This window comes from Thamnophis sirtalis, unplaced genomic scaffold, assembly GCF_051295495.1.
Source record: "Thamnophis sirtalis isolate CommonGarterSnake01/CBP01778 unplaced genomic scaffold, rThaSir2_p1.2 scaffold_1, whole genome shotgun sequence".
In the NCBI taxonomy this organism is placed as follows: Eukaryota; Metazoa; Chordata; class Lepidosauria; order Squamata; family Natricidae; genus Thamnophis; species Thamnophis sirtalis.
Window position 1 is genome coordinate 164,118,130 of NW_028261381.1, and position 16,341 is coordinate 164,134,470.

The following is a 16,341-nucleotide window of genomic DNA, read 5'->3' on the forward strand; positions in this document are numbered from 1 at the left end:
ATAAGTAACTTTTTTCCGTGCTGTGATAACTTCAAACAGTCACCAAAAAGGTTGTAAGTCAATTACCTGTGATTAGATCCACTCTCATTCCATGCATAGCAGGGGGGGGGGGGGAGTAATACAGGTGGTCCTTGACGTGCAGCCACAATTGAGTTTCTGTTGCTAAGCAAAGCAGTTTTTAAGTGAGTTGGGCCGGACTTTACAACTTACTTTGCCACCCTGCTTCAGTGAATCACTGCAGTCAAATGAATCACATTGTTATCAGAGGAGGTATTCAGCTGGTTCGGACCGGTTCGCTCGAACCGGTAGCAGAAATTGTGGGTGGGCCTGCCCACTTGCCCTGGCTCTATATGCCATCCTATTTAGGCATGTTTTTGAGGCCAGGCGCATGTGCAGAAGGCGCACATGCCAGCAAAGCGCATGCACAGATTGCTGGGTGCATGTGCATGCGGGGCGAGTGGTTATGCATGGGGCGAACCAGTTGTAACAAAATGTGAAACCCACCGCTGATTGTTATGTGAATCCAGCTTGTCAGAACCTATCTGGCAAGTTCACGAATGGTGATCACATGACTCTAGGATGCTGCAACCACCATAACTACCGTATTTTTCGAACTATAAGACCCACCGGAGTATAAGGCGCACCATGATTTTGAAGAGGTAAATTAAAAAAAAAAGGTTTTGCACTCTGCAGGCCTCCCAAACCGTCTGCAAGTCTCGTTTTTTTGCAAAAAAAAAAAAAAAAAAGACATGTAGAGGCTTTGGGAGGGTTGTAGAGTGCTCCTGGGGGCTGGGGGGGGCAAAAACGGCCTGATTTTTGCTTTTGTTTGCCCTCTCCAGCCCTCAGGAGCACTTTGCAGGCCTCCCAAACCATCTGCACACGCATTTTTTTTGCAAAGGCGGCGGGGTTTCAGTAGGCTAAAAATGCTATATAAAAACGCACCCAGATTTTCACCCTTTTTTGAGGGAAAAGGGTGCATCTTATACTCCGAAAAATACGGTACATGCCGGTTGCCAAGCTGCCAAATTTTGATCGCAAGAAAGCCAGTGGTTGTAATTGTGAGGATCGATTGTAAGTGACTTTTTTTTTTCAGCGCCATTATATGTTCAGAAAGTTGCTGAACACATAGTGGTAAGTCAAGGATTAACTGTGTAAAAAGCTTTTGTTTCCTAAATAGACTTGGTGAGTTCTTATAGACATGGCAGACTGGACTGCATCTATTTTTGGTTTCACTAGTATGATGACCAGTTTGTAAAGCATTCAAACTACGCCAAGAATTGTGATGACGTGGGACAAGGCACCAAGGCAACACAGCCAGCTGATAGTTCAAACTCCCCTTTATTGCTCCAACTTTCCCCCAAACGCTCCCATGTTTATGGCAAGTCCCGGAACAAAGCTCTCTCTCTCTCTCTCTCTCTCTCTCTCTCTCTCCCTCCCTCCCTCCCTCCCTCTCTCTCTCTCTCTCTCTCTCTCTCACACACACACACACACACACACACACACACACACACCAGCCTCTGGTTGCGACAGAGGTGGGTTCCTGCTGGTTCGCACCAGTTCGGTACAACCGGTCGTCAAATCTACTGAACCAGTTAGAAGAGGTTCCACGAGTGGACCTGGAAAGCAGGCCACATCTACAGAAGAGGTTCCAAAATTTTTTGAAACCCACCACTGACAGACAGACAGACAGACAGACTGACACACACACACACACACAGAGACTCACACAGAGAGAGAAAGAGAAAGAGAAAGAAAGGAAGAGAAAGAAATAAAAAAAGAAAGAAAAAGTGTGAGAGAGAAAGAAAACGCATGGCCGGCAAGCCACTCCCACCAGGTCACATGGCCAGCAAGCCACTCCCACAAAGGAGGCCACACCCACAGAGTAGGTTCGAAAAAAATTTGAAACCCACCACTGGGTTGCGAGTACTCTAGCAAAACATTATGTTAGCATAATGGATTCAAAACAAGAAGTCCAGTGAGGTCAAGGAACAAGGCAATGAGTTCGCCAAGCAAGGAATGAGGCAAGCAGTCCTGTAAACTCCAGACGTTGGCAACAGCATACAAAACTGCATGAATTCAAACGCCCCTCCCCACAGGGTCTCCTTAAGTCCCACTCCCCAGGTGTGTGTATGAAGAGAGGTGGGGAGCTCTCTTCCAGACTTGTCAGGTCTGTCTGAGCTGTTCCCGCCTCTCCTCTCTCCATGCTTGGGATCAAGAGGAGGCGGTTCTTGCTCATCGAACTCCGTCGCTCCTCATTTCCATTACCTGCCCTCTCTTGGTCGTCCTGCCCCTATTCCTCCCTGTTGGCAAGCCGTCCCAAGCCTGAGGGGCTTGGGGCTGCCTCGTCCTGCTCCCGGCGTTCCTCCAAGCCAACGAGGCCGCCCTCTTGACCTCTGTCAATCCCAGCACCGGCTCATCCATGGATTCAGGCTCCGATGGGGCCATGACAAGAATGTTCGAAGAAGCAGAACACCTTTCCTCAAAGCATCAAAGCAGCCACAACCTCTGGAAAGTTTGACACATTGTTCTAGAGACCATCGCTATCTATCTTACGTTGTGCATGTGTAGACAACGCTTCCACCAACACCACTCGCAAACAACGATAGTGTAATGATGCTGCATACACTTTCACGGATAACCTCTCTAGACAATTGCATCCATCTTTCTAGAGGAGATGGCAGCTTTGATGTTCTGAGAGGCGGGCATTGTTTGCACTTCGCAATTGCCTCTTTAAATCCAGAAAGCAATGGCAAACCTTCCAAAATTTTGCCACAAAAACTGCAGGGCAGGCAGACAGTGATGGTTAACTGCCAGTTCTAACCTCTTCTATAGAAGAGGTTCCACAAATCGATCGTGCCGTTTAGAACCGGTTCCAGCTTCCTCCCACCACCACCCGTCCACACATCATCAAGATGAAGAGCGAGAGGAGGAATTATGGGAGTTGAAGTCCACAAATCTTAAAGCTGTCAAGTTTGAACACCCCTGGGGTTTTTTTTTCTAAAGGGTTAGGGGTGCAAGGGTCTTGTAACTTGACAGCTTTAAGACTTGCATGCTTCAAATGCCAGAGTTTCTGAGCCAACGTTTTGATTGCTAAGCAAAAATGTTAAGTGAGTTTCATCACATTGTACAAGCTGGCCACGCCCACAGTGACATGGCCAGCAAGCCACTCCCACAAAGCAGGTCACACCTACAGAAGAGGTTCTAAAAAAATTTGAAACCCACCACTGGCATGCATGCTGGACAGCTGGTCCAGCACACATGCACACCGGCCAGCTGCTTTCTTTCAGGTTGCGGTGCACATGCGCGTGCTGGAACCCAGAAGAGAGCAGCTGGCCGGCACACATGCCCAGAGTAAGGGCTCTGTGTGCCACCTCTGGCATGCGTGCCATAGGTTCGCCATCACAGCTCACAGCATTTCCATGACTACTATCAACTTAAGAAGGGGGGGGGGGGAATGCCATGCATACTTTTGGCCAGAGTAAAAAGTCTCATATTTCTGTAACTGGGATGTGAATGCGCATGTCCAGAACCCTGCCATAACATCCTGTTGGAGAATGTGATTGATGACTTCAGGCAGAGGGGAGGGGACACAGGGGTAAAGTTCAGACGCCATTAAGTGTGATTTAGTTTCAGCTCCACAGAAGTCCGTGCCAAGATGTTAGTCCTAATAAATGAATGGGGTTTTTTTGAACTTTGTCTCGAGGCTCGTAAATTAATTAGGTCAGCTCTTGGAAACTTCACAGAGAGCTGAAACTGACTTTTTAAAATCTATTAAGATTTCTGGGTCTCCTGAATCCTGGGCTCTCCGAGCACTCACCCAATATGCTTGGAGGGAAAATCAGGCAACAGGAGGCTGAAGAAAAAGACTGATTACAGCTGGAGGTATACGGCAATGCCAAGCAGCAATGTCTTCCCCAGCAGCAGAAGCAAGAAAAGATGAGTACTTTTGGAAATCAACCCCTAAAGCAGCTGAGGTGGAATTCCCTTCCCCTAGTCCCTAGATACAGGGAAGGGTCTCAAACAGGCTGGCAAGGGTGAACTGGAGGTGGGACTGGAAACAAGCCAGGCTCCCAAAGCCCCAGATGGAATCCCTAGGGCAGTGTTCCTCAACCTTGGTGACTTTAAGTCCTGTGGACTTCAACTCCCAGAATCCTCCAGCCAGCTGGGGGATTCTGGGAGTTGAAGTCCACAGGACTTAAAGTCACCAAGGTTGAAAAACACTGCCCTAGGGAGTGCAATAGAGCAACTGAAGGGGGATCTTGACCGGGCCACCCTTGCTGATGAGGGGCCATCATGCCGCCCAAAAGAGAGGGGAGGGACATCTGATCCTGTTGAGGGGAGGAGATGCAGGCTGGAGCGCAGCCCCCATCTTCCTCCTGATAGAAGGAGAAGGAGCCCAAAATGTCAACCAGTCCCTCTCCCACACAGCAGGCAGGCTGCCAAGAGCAGGCACCCCCTCCCTCTCTCCGAACCAGGGGTGAAGAAGACAGCCAGCCATATCAGGTGCAAGCATACAGAGGCCGACAGGAGGTTGGAGGAGTAGGGCTGAACAACCCACCCCAATTCAATGGAAAGTTTGACGGAGACTCAGATCAGCTAGTCCTATTCCTTGATTCAGCTGATATCCACCATTATGGGCACCTCTACCCATCCTCCAGAACCATGGTGAATGCCATCACAGAGGGTCTAGAGGGAGAAGCAAGGGAATGGCTAGCAGCCCTCCAGAAGAGGAGAGCCCCCCCAACTTTAAGAGATAACTTCCTGCGACTGCTAGAGGCCAGGTTTGAGGAGGGGGAGGAGGAGGACCCATATGCGGAAGAGGAACTCAGCAAACTAAAGCAGAGGGGCCGTCCCATCAAAGAGCACATCCGTGAATTTAGGAGGATCATAGGAAGGGCTACCCCTTATCAGAGGCACCTTGGGTGAAAAGTAGAAATATCCAGGCTGATCGCCTTATAGCAAAATTCCATGCAGAAAATCCAAGCAAGCCTGGGGGAGGGACACGTCCCTAAGTTATACACCTGTACTCAAATTGCTTTGTTTTACACAGGTCACTTTCAGAAAGTGAGGGGAGCCGGATGTCAACGTCTAAAGTGTTTCCATGAATACTATCAACTTGAGAAGGGGAGGGAAATGCCATGCATACTTTTGGCCAGAGTAAAAAATTTCTGTAACTGGGATGTGAATGCGCATGTCCAGAACCCTGCCGTAACGTCCTCTTGGAGAATGTGATTGATGACTTCAGGTAGAGGGGAGGGGATACAGGGATAAAGTTCAGGCGCCATTAAGTGGGATTTAGTTTCGGCTCCACAGAAGTCCATGCCAAGATGTTAGTCCTAATAAATGAATGGGGTTTTTTTGAACTTTGTCTCGAGGCTCGTAAATTAATTAGGTCAGCTCTTGGAAACTTCACATCTGGGAGTTAACACTGACTTGAAGGCATAATAACAATGGCAACTTACTTAAATAGATTGATAGAGAATCTTTCCTTTTCCTCAGGAAATTGAAGGAAATAACTAATTACTCTACCATCATTACTCTGGTTAGAGAATTTTGAAAGGCGAATACCATCCAATTTATTCTGTGCTTCTTCTTTAATCAATGCTAAAATTCTCTGGAACGGGGGTTCAAAACCCAGCCTTTACTCTTACATTTCTTTTGAATTTCAGTTGATCTCAACTTCTGAGTCAGCCTGAAGTTCACCAGGGTTTTTTTTTTTTTTACACCGGGGTGGTGGTGGTGGTGTAGTGAATGGAGAGACCCATCAACTCTTCCTAGCAAACAAATGAGTAATTTGTTTCATAACTGCTTAATGGACTTATTGGAAGGAACTGAGTTCCAAATGGAATTCATGTCTGCTTTTAAAAGATTTAAAACTCTTGATGAGGTAACAGGATCTAAAAGATGCTCCCACTTAATTCCCGCTAAAAGTCTCCTGTTTCTCAGCGTTTCCTTTCCTTCAAATGCAGTTTAGTTGCCGCCAGCCTCTCTAGGGAGACTGAAGGGTTCATGGTCCTGGGTGAGGCACCAGTTACCCGTGGGACATTTTTGCATTTCATTCTCCAGACGTACTTACACTTATTTTTCTATCCTTGTAGAAGGCCAAATTTCTAAGCATTCATCCAGGTTCTTTTTGTGTGCATGAGGGAATGGAATTCTACCCAATTCTAGCTGTGGTTTGGAGTTCATTTTGTTGATTACTCTAACTAACCCCTTTCTATACTTAACTTTGTTCTATTTATTTATAATTAGTTATTAAGCTGTTCTTCACAAAACAAACTCTAAATGGAAAGCAGAGATGTTTGTCAACAGAAAATGCTATCAAATCCTCCGGGATTTGGCGGCCTAGAAATTTAATAAATAAATAAATAAATAAATAAATAAATAAATAAATAAAAAACACACACACAAATTTCCGAATGTGTGTTAAAACGAAGAACGGGGTATTTGTAATGCTGTAAGAAATTTAATTTAATTTAATTTCACTTTACAAATACAAATACAAGTACAATAGCAGAGTTGGAAGGGGCCTTGGAGGTCTTCTAGTCCAACCCCCTGCCTAGGCAGGAAACCCTATACCGTTTCAGACAAATGGCTATCCAACATCTTCTTAAAGACTTCCAGTGTTGGGGCATTCACAACTTCTGGAGGCAAGCTGTTCCACTGATTAATTGTTCTAACTGTCAGGAAATTTCTCCTCAGTTCTAAGTTGCTTCTGTCCTTGATTAGTTTCCACCCATTGCTTCTTGTCCTGCCCTCAGGTGCCTTGGAGAATAGTTGGACTCCCTCTTCTTTGTGGCAACCCCTGAGATATTGGAACACTGCTATAATGTCTCCCCTAGTCCTTCTTTCTATTAAACTTTCTATTAAACCAGTTCTTGCAACCGTTCTTCATATGTTTTAGCCTCCAGTCCCCTAATCATCTTTGTTGCTCTTCTCTGCACTCTTTCTAGAGTCTCCACATCTTTTCTACATCGTGGTGACCGAAACTGAATGCAGTATTCCAAGTGTGGCCTTACCAAGGCCTTATAAAGTGGTATTAACACTTCATGTGATTTTGATTCTATCCCTCTGTTTATGCAGCCTAGAACTGTGTTGGCTTTTTGGCAGCACACGGCTGGCTCATATTTAAATGGTTGCCAATAGGACTCCAAGATCCCTCTCACAGTTACTACTATTGAGCAAGGTACCACCTATACTATCAAGTTGTATTAACACTTCATGTGATCTTGATTTCTATCTTTACTATACTTTACTTATTATTTTATTTATTATTTTTTATCAAACTTGGGAACCACCTATCTCTCTCACAGAGAATATAAGTAATGCGTCTTTTAAAAACTCTGGAAAGCAAAATCACAAAATTTATTTCACCTTAGTTATTTTGGCCATGTCAATCGATCAAACTCGTTGGAAAAGGCAGTTAAGTTCGGAAGAGACAGCGGTAAAAGGAAATGAGACCGTCAAAAAAACACAGTGGCTAGACAACATCAAAGCATAAGAAAGCAGAGCGCAGAAAGAAATGAAAGACGTCATAGAAGATTGGAAACTCTGCAGAAAACCAGTCCATAGAATCAGTGAGAATCGGACACAATTGAACAAATAGCATTATCAAGAATACTTGTATTTTTATGTCTTGTGTGACACAGACACAAACACACACTGCGGTTTAAAAAAACACATAGAAATGGCTTAAAGTGCCCACATGCATATAGACATACCACAACCCGTGTAAATATTCAAAGCTATCACACACTTTATTTTATTGTTCTATTATTTTACTTCTGTTTCTACTCTTCATTTTTCTTCCCTTCTTCTTATTGTAAGCCGCCCAGAGTAGCCCTGTAGCAAATAGGTTGCAAATAAATGTAACAAATTAATAAATACATCCGTATCCAAGCTGTGAGGTTCCCCCCCCCCTTCTTTTAGCTCTGTTGGGCTTACAGAGAAGAAGGCAAGAGAGAAGGTGGGGAGGGAGGGAAGGAGAGCCATCTATACTTCTCTGAACACATGAAGCCTTAGCAGATGTGTCCTCTGCTTCCGCCAGATAGGCAGCTAAATTTTCTCTTCGGAGAAGCAGGAAGCTGCTCTCAACATCAGCCCAGAATAAGACTGTTATTGGGAGAGACTTTGGAAGCTTTCTAATCCAACCCAGTGGTGGGATTCAAATAATTTAACAACCGGTTCTCTGCCCTAATGACCAGCTGGATGGGCATGGCCATGATGGGCGTGGCCAGGGTGTGTGGCAGGCATCACTCGGCCTCCTGGGAACCAAAACGGAGCGCATGGGAACTCCTGGAAGGGGTGGGGCCAGCCAGCAATTTAACAACCGGTTTGCCCGAACTGGCTGAATCCCACCACTGGTCCAACCCACTGCTCAAGCCATTTTAGTTCAATGGTTGTCCTCAACCTGATGTTCTCGAGACGCATTGGACCAGTCACTTTCTTCTAGAATTTGCAGCCAGACAGGCTCTGGAAGGAAGGATTTTCTAGTGTTTTACTAAGTTTTTAGACAGTGGTTATGATCACTCACCTCGTTGAATCAAATTACTTGGAGTCCTGCAACTATATGTACACATCCTTCTGAAACCACCTAATTTTTAGCTTGATTAATATTTTGTAGTGTGTTGTGTTGAAAAAAAGCAGGCCCCTGTGATGAGTTCATGATTTGTTGAATTATGTATTAGTATATTGTATTTTCACTCTGAAAATGGGCTAGTTCAGTCTAAAGGTAATGGATTTTTGTGCAAACATAGTTTATCACTGAAGTTCTTGATCTAGAATAACAGAGTTGGAAGGGACCTTGGAGGTCTTCTCATCCAACCTCCTGCTCAAGCAGGAAACCCTATACCACTTCAGACAAATGGCTATCCAACATCTTCTTTAAAACCTCCAGGGTTGGGGCATTCACAACTTCTGGAGACAAGTTGTTCTACTGATTAATTCTTCTAACTGTCAGGAAATTTCTCCTTAGTTCTAGGTGGCTTCTCTCTTTGATTGGTTTCCACCCATTGCTTCTTGTTCTACCTTCAGGTGCTTTGGAGAATAGCTTGACCCCCTCTTCTTCATGGCAACCCCTCAAATATTGGAACACGTCATCCCTAGTCCTTCTTTCCACCAATAGGTTTAATATTACACATCCAGCAATAGGTTCTCAGGGTGATGGTAATAAGGAGTCCAAAAGGACTTTGAGAACACATTTGATCTTCTTGAGTGGCAATTTACTAATTCCCACTTTTGAATAGATAAAATGTCTACACGAACAGCAACAAGAGGGCTGTTTCCAAAGTAATCTGGTTTAACGCAAAGGGATTGCCAGTAAATTCGCCTTGAGAAAGAAACGTGGGAGATAGTTTGTCTATAAAAGTCTGCTGCTGTATAATTGCCCATAGAACTAGATTAAATGCAAATTTCAAGTAGGCATCTTCATTCTTCGGGTAAAATGATAATTACCTTCTAAAAAAAAAACAATAACCAGAGGGCTGGAGGCTAAAACACATGAGGAATGTTTACAGGAATTGGGTATGCCTAGTCTAATGAAAAGTACTACGGGAGACATAATAGCATTGTTCCGATATTTGGGGGGTTCCCACAAAGAAGAGGGGAGGTCAAGGAGAAAGGTTAAGAAGAAATTTCCTAATAGTAAGAGCGATCAACATGTGGACAATTTACAATACAATACAATACAATACAATACAATACAATACAATACAATACAATACAATACAATACAATACAATACAATACAATACAATACAATACAATACAATACAATACAATACAATACAATACAATAGCAGAGTTGGAAGGGACCTTGGAGGTCTTCTAGTCCAAACCCCCTGCCTAGGCAGGAAACCCTATACCGTTTCAGACAAATGGCTATCCAACATCTTCTTAAAGACTTCCAGTGTTGGAGCATTCACAACTTCTGGAGGCAAGCTATTCCACTGATTAATTGTTCTAACTGTCAGGAAATTTCTCCTCAGTTCTAAGTTGCTTCCCTCCTTGATTACTTTCCATCCATTGCTTCTTGTCCTGGCCTCAGATGCTTTGGAGAATAGTTTGACTCCCTCTTCTTTGTAGCAACCCCTGAGATATTGAAAGACTGCTATCATGTCTCCCCTAGTCCTTCTTTCCATTAAACTAGACATACCCAGTTCCTTCAACCATTTTTCATATGTTTTAGCCTCCAGTCCCCTAATCCTCTTTGTTGCTCTTCTCTGCACTCTTTCCAGAGTCTCCACATTACTTCGGAAACTGTGGTGCTCCACTACTGGAGGCTTAGAAAGAGATGGGACAACTGTTTGTCTTAAATGGTATAGGGCCATGATGGAGAACATATGGCACACGTCCCACAGGTAAAGTCATATCGGTAGGCATGTGAGCTTAGCTCTGACAAGCATGCGCACCCCGGCCAGCTGATTTTCAGGCCTTCTGGGCTCACCAGAAGTCAGGAAACAGGCTGTTTTCGGCCTCCTGGTGGGCCCTTCCCAGGTTCCTAGAAAGGGTCTGGAACCTGGGGAGAGCGAAAAACGGTCCACCGTGCCATTGCATGCCAAAGGTGGGGCGAGCACATGGGGGGTCACACATGCATGTGGGGGTACACATAGAATTATGGGTGTGGGCACATGCACGCATGGCCCCCAGACTTCCCCCACTTTTGGCACTCAATGGCAAAAAGGTTAGCTTTCACTGGTATCACTGGGTCTCCTTCTCGAGCAGGGGGTTGGACTAGAAGACCTCCAAGACCTCTTCCAATTCTATGTTTTATGTTCTGAACACTGTCCCAAAGTGACATCAGTATCGCTTCACAAAAAGGCTATATTTATCCCATGGATTTTTCAGCTTGTCTTGCCAATTGAACCTTGAACATAACTCAAGAGGGAGACAGTTTCTCCTTATAACCCAGCATGGGTTATAACTTTTCCAGTCTCTGCCTTTTCTAGTCAGACCAATTAATAAAATGGGAACTGAGTTTAAACTAGACCAAATCAGGACATCTGTGTTTCTAATATTTGCAAAAAAAAACCAAAACATTTGTAATTGTTTATAATTTCTGTGACCCATCAGGCCAAAAATTATAACAGCCACCTCCCCAGAGTGATAAAATGTGTTATTATTAGTTGTGAAGTCATGTCTGACCCATTGTGACCCCATGGACAACATACCTCCAGGCCTTCCTGTCCTCTACCATCCTCTGGAGTCCATTTAAGATCACGCCGACTGCTTCAGTGACTCCATCCAGCCACCTCATTCTCTGTCATCCCCTTCTTCTTTTGCCCTCAATCTTTCCCAGCATTAGGCTCTTCTCCAGTGAGTCCTTCCTTCTCATTAGGTGGCCAAAGAATTTGAGTTTCCTCTTCAGGATCTGGCCTTCTAAAGAGCAGTCAGGGTTGATCTCCTCTAGGACTGACCGGTTTGATTGCCTTGCAGTCCAAGGGACTCGCAGGAGTCTTCTCCAGCACCAGAGTTCAAAGGCCTCCATTCTTTGGCGCTCAGCCTTTCTTATGGTCCAACCATCACAGCCATACATTGCAACTGGAAAAACCATAGTCTTGACTGTACACATTTTTGTTGGCAGGGTGATGTCTCTGCTTTTTAGTATGCTGTCTAGATTTCATAAAATGTAGAAACTAATAAACTTGCACAAAATCTTGCAAAGTAGAATTCAAAAGCAACATATTATAAATCAATACATGATATATGATATTCCCTATTCATCATAAAGAAGCCTCACTACTTAATAAAGCAGGGACTTCAACTTCCAGAATTCCCCAGTCAGCCATGCTCAACTACCCACAATTCCCCAGCCACAAAGTATTTATCGCTAGGGAAAAGATTAACAGTCCCTAGGAAATGTTTTTTTAAAGCAATGCTATAATGCTATAGTGGATCGTTATTTTTTATAAGTGCATGATAAATGCGAGATATTACTGTTCTGGAGTGTTTATTAATTCTTCTATGTTTGTGACTCACCACTTACTCATTTTAAAAGCAAAGTCATCACACATGCTTAAATGGCAAGGCTAAGGTATGGTTAACCAAGCCACAAACATTTCTCTTAAACATATACATACTGCATAACAAACAATCATATTGTCTTACAGTCACAATTACACACCCGAGGGCATTTTGTCAGAAGGATCAGGGGTTTCAAAAATACAAAATGCCAGCTACAATACATCTAAAAAGTGGGCAGGGTTTTGAAGAGGCAATCTTGGCTGCCATTTTGATTTCTTTAAATTAATTTTTATGAAATTATTTTTTTTGAAAAAATCATACAAATTTAAACAAGAAAGTAAAGAAAAGTCATCAGTAAAGTAGAAAAGAAATTAAAGAAAAAAGACAAAGAGAAAACAGGAAGATGAAAAATAGCTATAAAGAAGTGGCTTCCAATCTCATTTTACATTAGTTATAATTGCAGAGTTCTTTGAGCTCTGTTATTGGTTTGCAGACATTTCATTACCCAAATAGGTAATGTTATCAGTGCTAATGGGTTATAGATGCATTTATACTTTATCGTCTCTCTCTATAAGGTTACGTCATGGCTCCTTTCTTCCCATATTCTTTCTTTCTCATCATCAAACCCATAAATTCACAAATTCATTTCTTTCTCTCTCCATTTTCAGCAAAACATCCATTGCTATTTTGATATATTTTTTGGAGACCCCCGTGGAAGCACCCCCTCATTTTGTCCCTTTACGGTTCTTTTTAGTTCTCTGCATCATTCCACTTTAGCTGCAACGTTAACCAAGAGGCCAGCTTCAGTCTCATAAACACGGTGTTTTTCTATCTCCATGCACAGAGCAGAAATCAAAGCAGAAACAAAAAGGGAAAGTGAGAAAGTGAGAAAGCTAAGGAGGAATGAAAGCAAAAAGCGAAAAGAAGGAAGGGAGGAGAGGAGAAAAAGTGCTGGCTTTTACATGCTGCCTCTGCTGATTGGCATTGCCTAATTCAAATCTGCTCTCAACACAAAAGGGACTGCTTTCAGTACAAAATAAAACGATGAGCCCAAACTATCTTTTCTTCTCTGATAGATCTGTCTATGGAGATTTCTCAGTCATCTAGGCCAGTGGTCTCCAACCTTGGCAACTTTAAGACTTGTGGACTTCAACTCCCAGAGTTCCTCAGCCAGCAAAGCTGGAGACCACTGATCTAGGCCATTGATGTCCCAAAGATGCTTTTTCAAGAGGCAACTTGGACTGTTTTTCTTTGAAGACGTTTCCCTTCTCATCCAAGAAGCTTCTTCGGCTCTTACTGGATAGTGGGGAATGGAAGGATTATAAATTATGAATAAGTCCAGTTGTGTCTTGAAAAAGCACCTTTGGATCTCTGATAGATCCTTTGTGGAAGCTCCATTTAAAAGAAAATAATTGTTAAAATTGCTTATTTGTTTTTTTTTAAAAAAGTTAAATAAGGATTGCTAAAGAGATTTTGATGCTCTTTTTAATAGATGCCTTTTCTCTTTAGGGTGGAGTCCCGTGAGACCTCTGTGTTGTTTTTAAGATTATTTTAGTCTGGGCTGAAACATTTAGTTTAATGTTTTAGCAATAGGAATAGCAATTAGACATATACTGTTTCACAGTGCTTTACAGCCCTCTCTAAGCAATTTACAGAGTCAGCCTATTGCCCCCAACAATCTGGCTCCTCATTTTACCATCCTTGGAAGGACGGGAGGCTGAGTTAACCTTGAACCAGTGAGAATTGAACTGTCGGCAGCTGGCAGTTAGCAGAAGTAACCTGCAGTTCTGCATTTTAGAAACTACACCACCACAACTCTTTACTTGCTTTTATGGATTTTTCAGTCCTGGGTGCTAATAAATTATAATTATAATTAGGGTTGGTTGCAAATCAACCAGATGTTTAGACTGATTAGTCATTTTTCTCCACCTATTGAATCTTTCTGAAGAACCTCGGATAGACAGATGTTGCTCTTGTTTGATCATCTTAAAGGTATCATTATATGATGTAAACCGTTCCAAATAAAGCTGCCTTTTGCAATTGACTGATGGAGATTTTTGTCAATGCCAGTGATGTTCAAGCGGGGCTCCAGATGTTTTGGAATTACATCTAAGGTGTCTTTATTAGGTTTTCTTTTTGCCAGAGTTGTTCCACATCTATTTACAAGTTTTCGTATTTTGTGATTTTCTCCAGTTCTTTCTCTTCGTCTTGAATCAGTCCAGCCACAAATCAAGATCTCTCATCATTAGTGCATTAATCTATTCAGATATCAAGTTAGTTAGGCGAAGCAAAAAAATGGCTAGCTAGAGAAAAGTAAACACACAGAGATGGAAAGTGGCTGAACTGTCTTCCTCTCCTTCATAATATCCTCTCTTCATTTTAAAGTTGAAAAGATCTTCAGGTGTGATGTCATCAGTTTTTCCTCTGATTGTTTTTTTCCCCACCTCCATATATGGCAAAAAAAACCCAAAAGCCTTTAGATTGAATCTCTGAGAAATGGAGGTTCTCCCACTCTGATGATTCTGTGACCTGTTTTCTTTCCATTTGGTTCTTTGTGGTTAGGAATGAACAGAGTTTAGAGTTAAAACATCTTTGATTTCTTGCAAGATACAATAAAGGACCGAAGTGGGAAAATGAAGAGGAGGCGACGCAATTAAGATAAAGCAGAAGAAATATGAACTTTCAGCTTGGATTCAGGGCATTTTCGTTATGATATTTGAGGCAAAAGCAGGGTTCTTGGCATCCAATTCTCGCAGTGATATTTTAAGGTACAGGTAGTCCTTGAGTTATGAATAAAAATGGTGCCAGCCCATCACGGCCATAACTTGTGATCAGCGGTGGGTTTCTCGCCCCGTTCCAACCGGTTCGGTTGGAATGGGGCTGGCGGCGTCCTCGTGCACGTGCGCGGCGCACGCATGCGTACTAGCATCTGTGCGACGCTCCAGCTGCTCCTGGAGGATCGCGCAGGCGCTGTATGCGTCCTGCGCATGCGTGGAAGCGCAGAACTCATCAAAACCGGGTAAGGAGCACGGGCGGGCAGGTGGGCCAGTCACCGTTCCCGGAAGTTACTTACTTCCGGGTTCGCCGACCAACCGGTTCGCAGGGACCGGCGCGAACCGGTTGAAACCCACCCCTGCTTGTGATGTAAAGCAACTTGTAAAGCAGGTTGGTGAGTCAGAGGATGCATGTACAATGGTTTTGGTCCTCTTCCTTCCTAACTTGATTGCCAAGAAATAGGTCAGCAGCTATGTGGCAGCTACACAGAAACAGAGAAACACACACATACTGGTGGTGGGTTTCTACTCATTCGCTCATGTGCGTGGTCTCTCTCTCGCACGCGATGCTTCTGTGCATGCGTGGCAGAGCCAACCACCGCTGGCAATACTGGTTCGGCCGAACTGGGAGCAACCCACCTCTGGCACACACACACACACACACACACACACACACACACACACACACACACACACACACGGCAAGAATCCGTAGGGAGAATGTCTTTTCACTTGTCCACAAAGTGGGGAAGAGGTGTTGAAAAAAGGCAAGATGGTGGCCAGGCCTGCATGATTGAAACTATCTTAATATTTTGGACACCCCCACCCTCCAGGAGCTACCATTGCAAGGCATCTCTAAGCAACTTTGGCTGTGTAGCCCACTAGACGTGGAGAACCTGTGGTCCACCATACATTTTTATCCTGCCTGGAGCTGCTGGGAGTTGTAGTTTAGCCCCGGTGGGTCAGTCCTTGCTTAGAAGCCAAAGAAGTTTTGCTGTGGTTCTCCTCCCACCCCCATATTTTCTCTAGAAAATGTTGCATAATTGAAGCTGCCTGGGGGAAGATCAGGGGTGGGCTTCAAAAATTTCAGCAATGGGTTCTCTGCCCGGTTGCTGGATGGGCATGGCCATGGTGGGTGTGGCCTAGTTGGCCTCCTGCACAACGGCAAGTGGGGGGGGTGTTTTCACCTTCCCCAGGCTCCGGAGTCTTTCTTTGAATCTCTGGGAAGGTGAAAACTGTCCTCCCCTGGGCTCCGGAGGCCCTCTGGAGGCCAGAAACAGGCCTGTCCAGAACTTCCGGAAGGCCTGCTTTCCCTCTCCCCAAGCCACTGCACTTACCTAGCATCCAAAACAGCCCGTATGGAAAGTCCTGGGAGAGGAGAGGAGGGGCAGGGTGGGAGGGGTGGGAGGGGCCAGCCAGGGGTGGAATTTGGAGGTTCTCCAAAGTGGCCATAACATTAGCTACAGGTTCTCCTGAACCCAGGCGAACCTGTAGCAGCCCCCCCACCCCCAGGGAAGATGGTACTGGAGACTCCTTCCTTTATATTTGGGGCTAGGAATTTGGGGGGAAACCAGAAGGTCATCTTCCAGAAAGGCCATGCAAACAT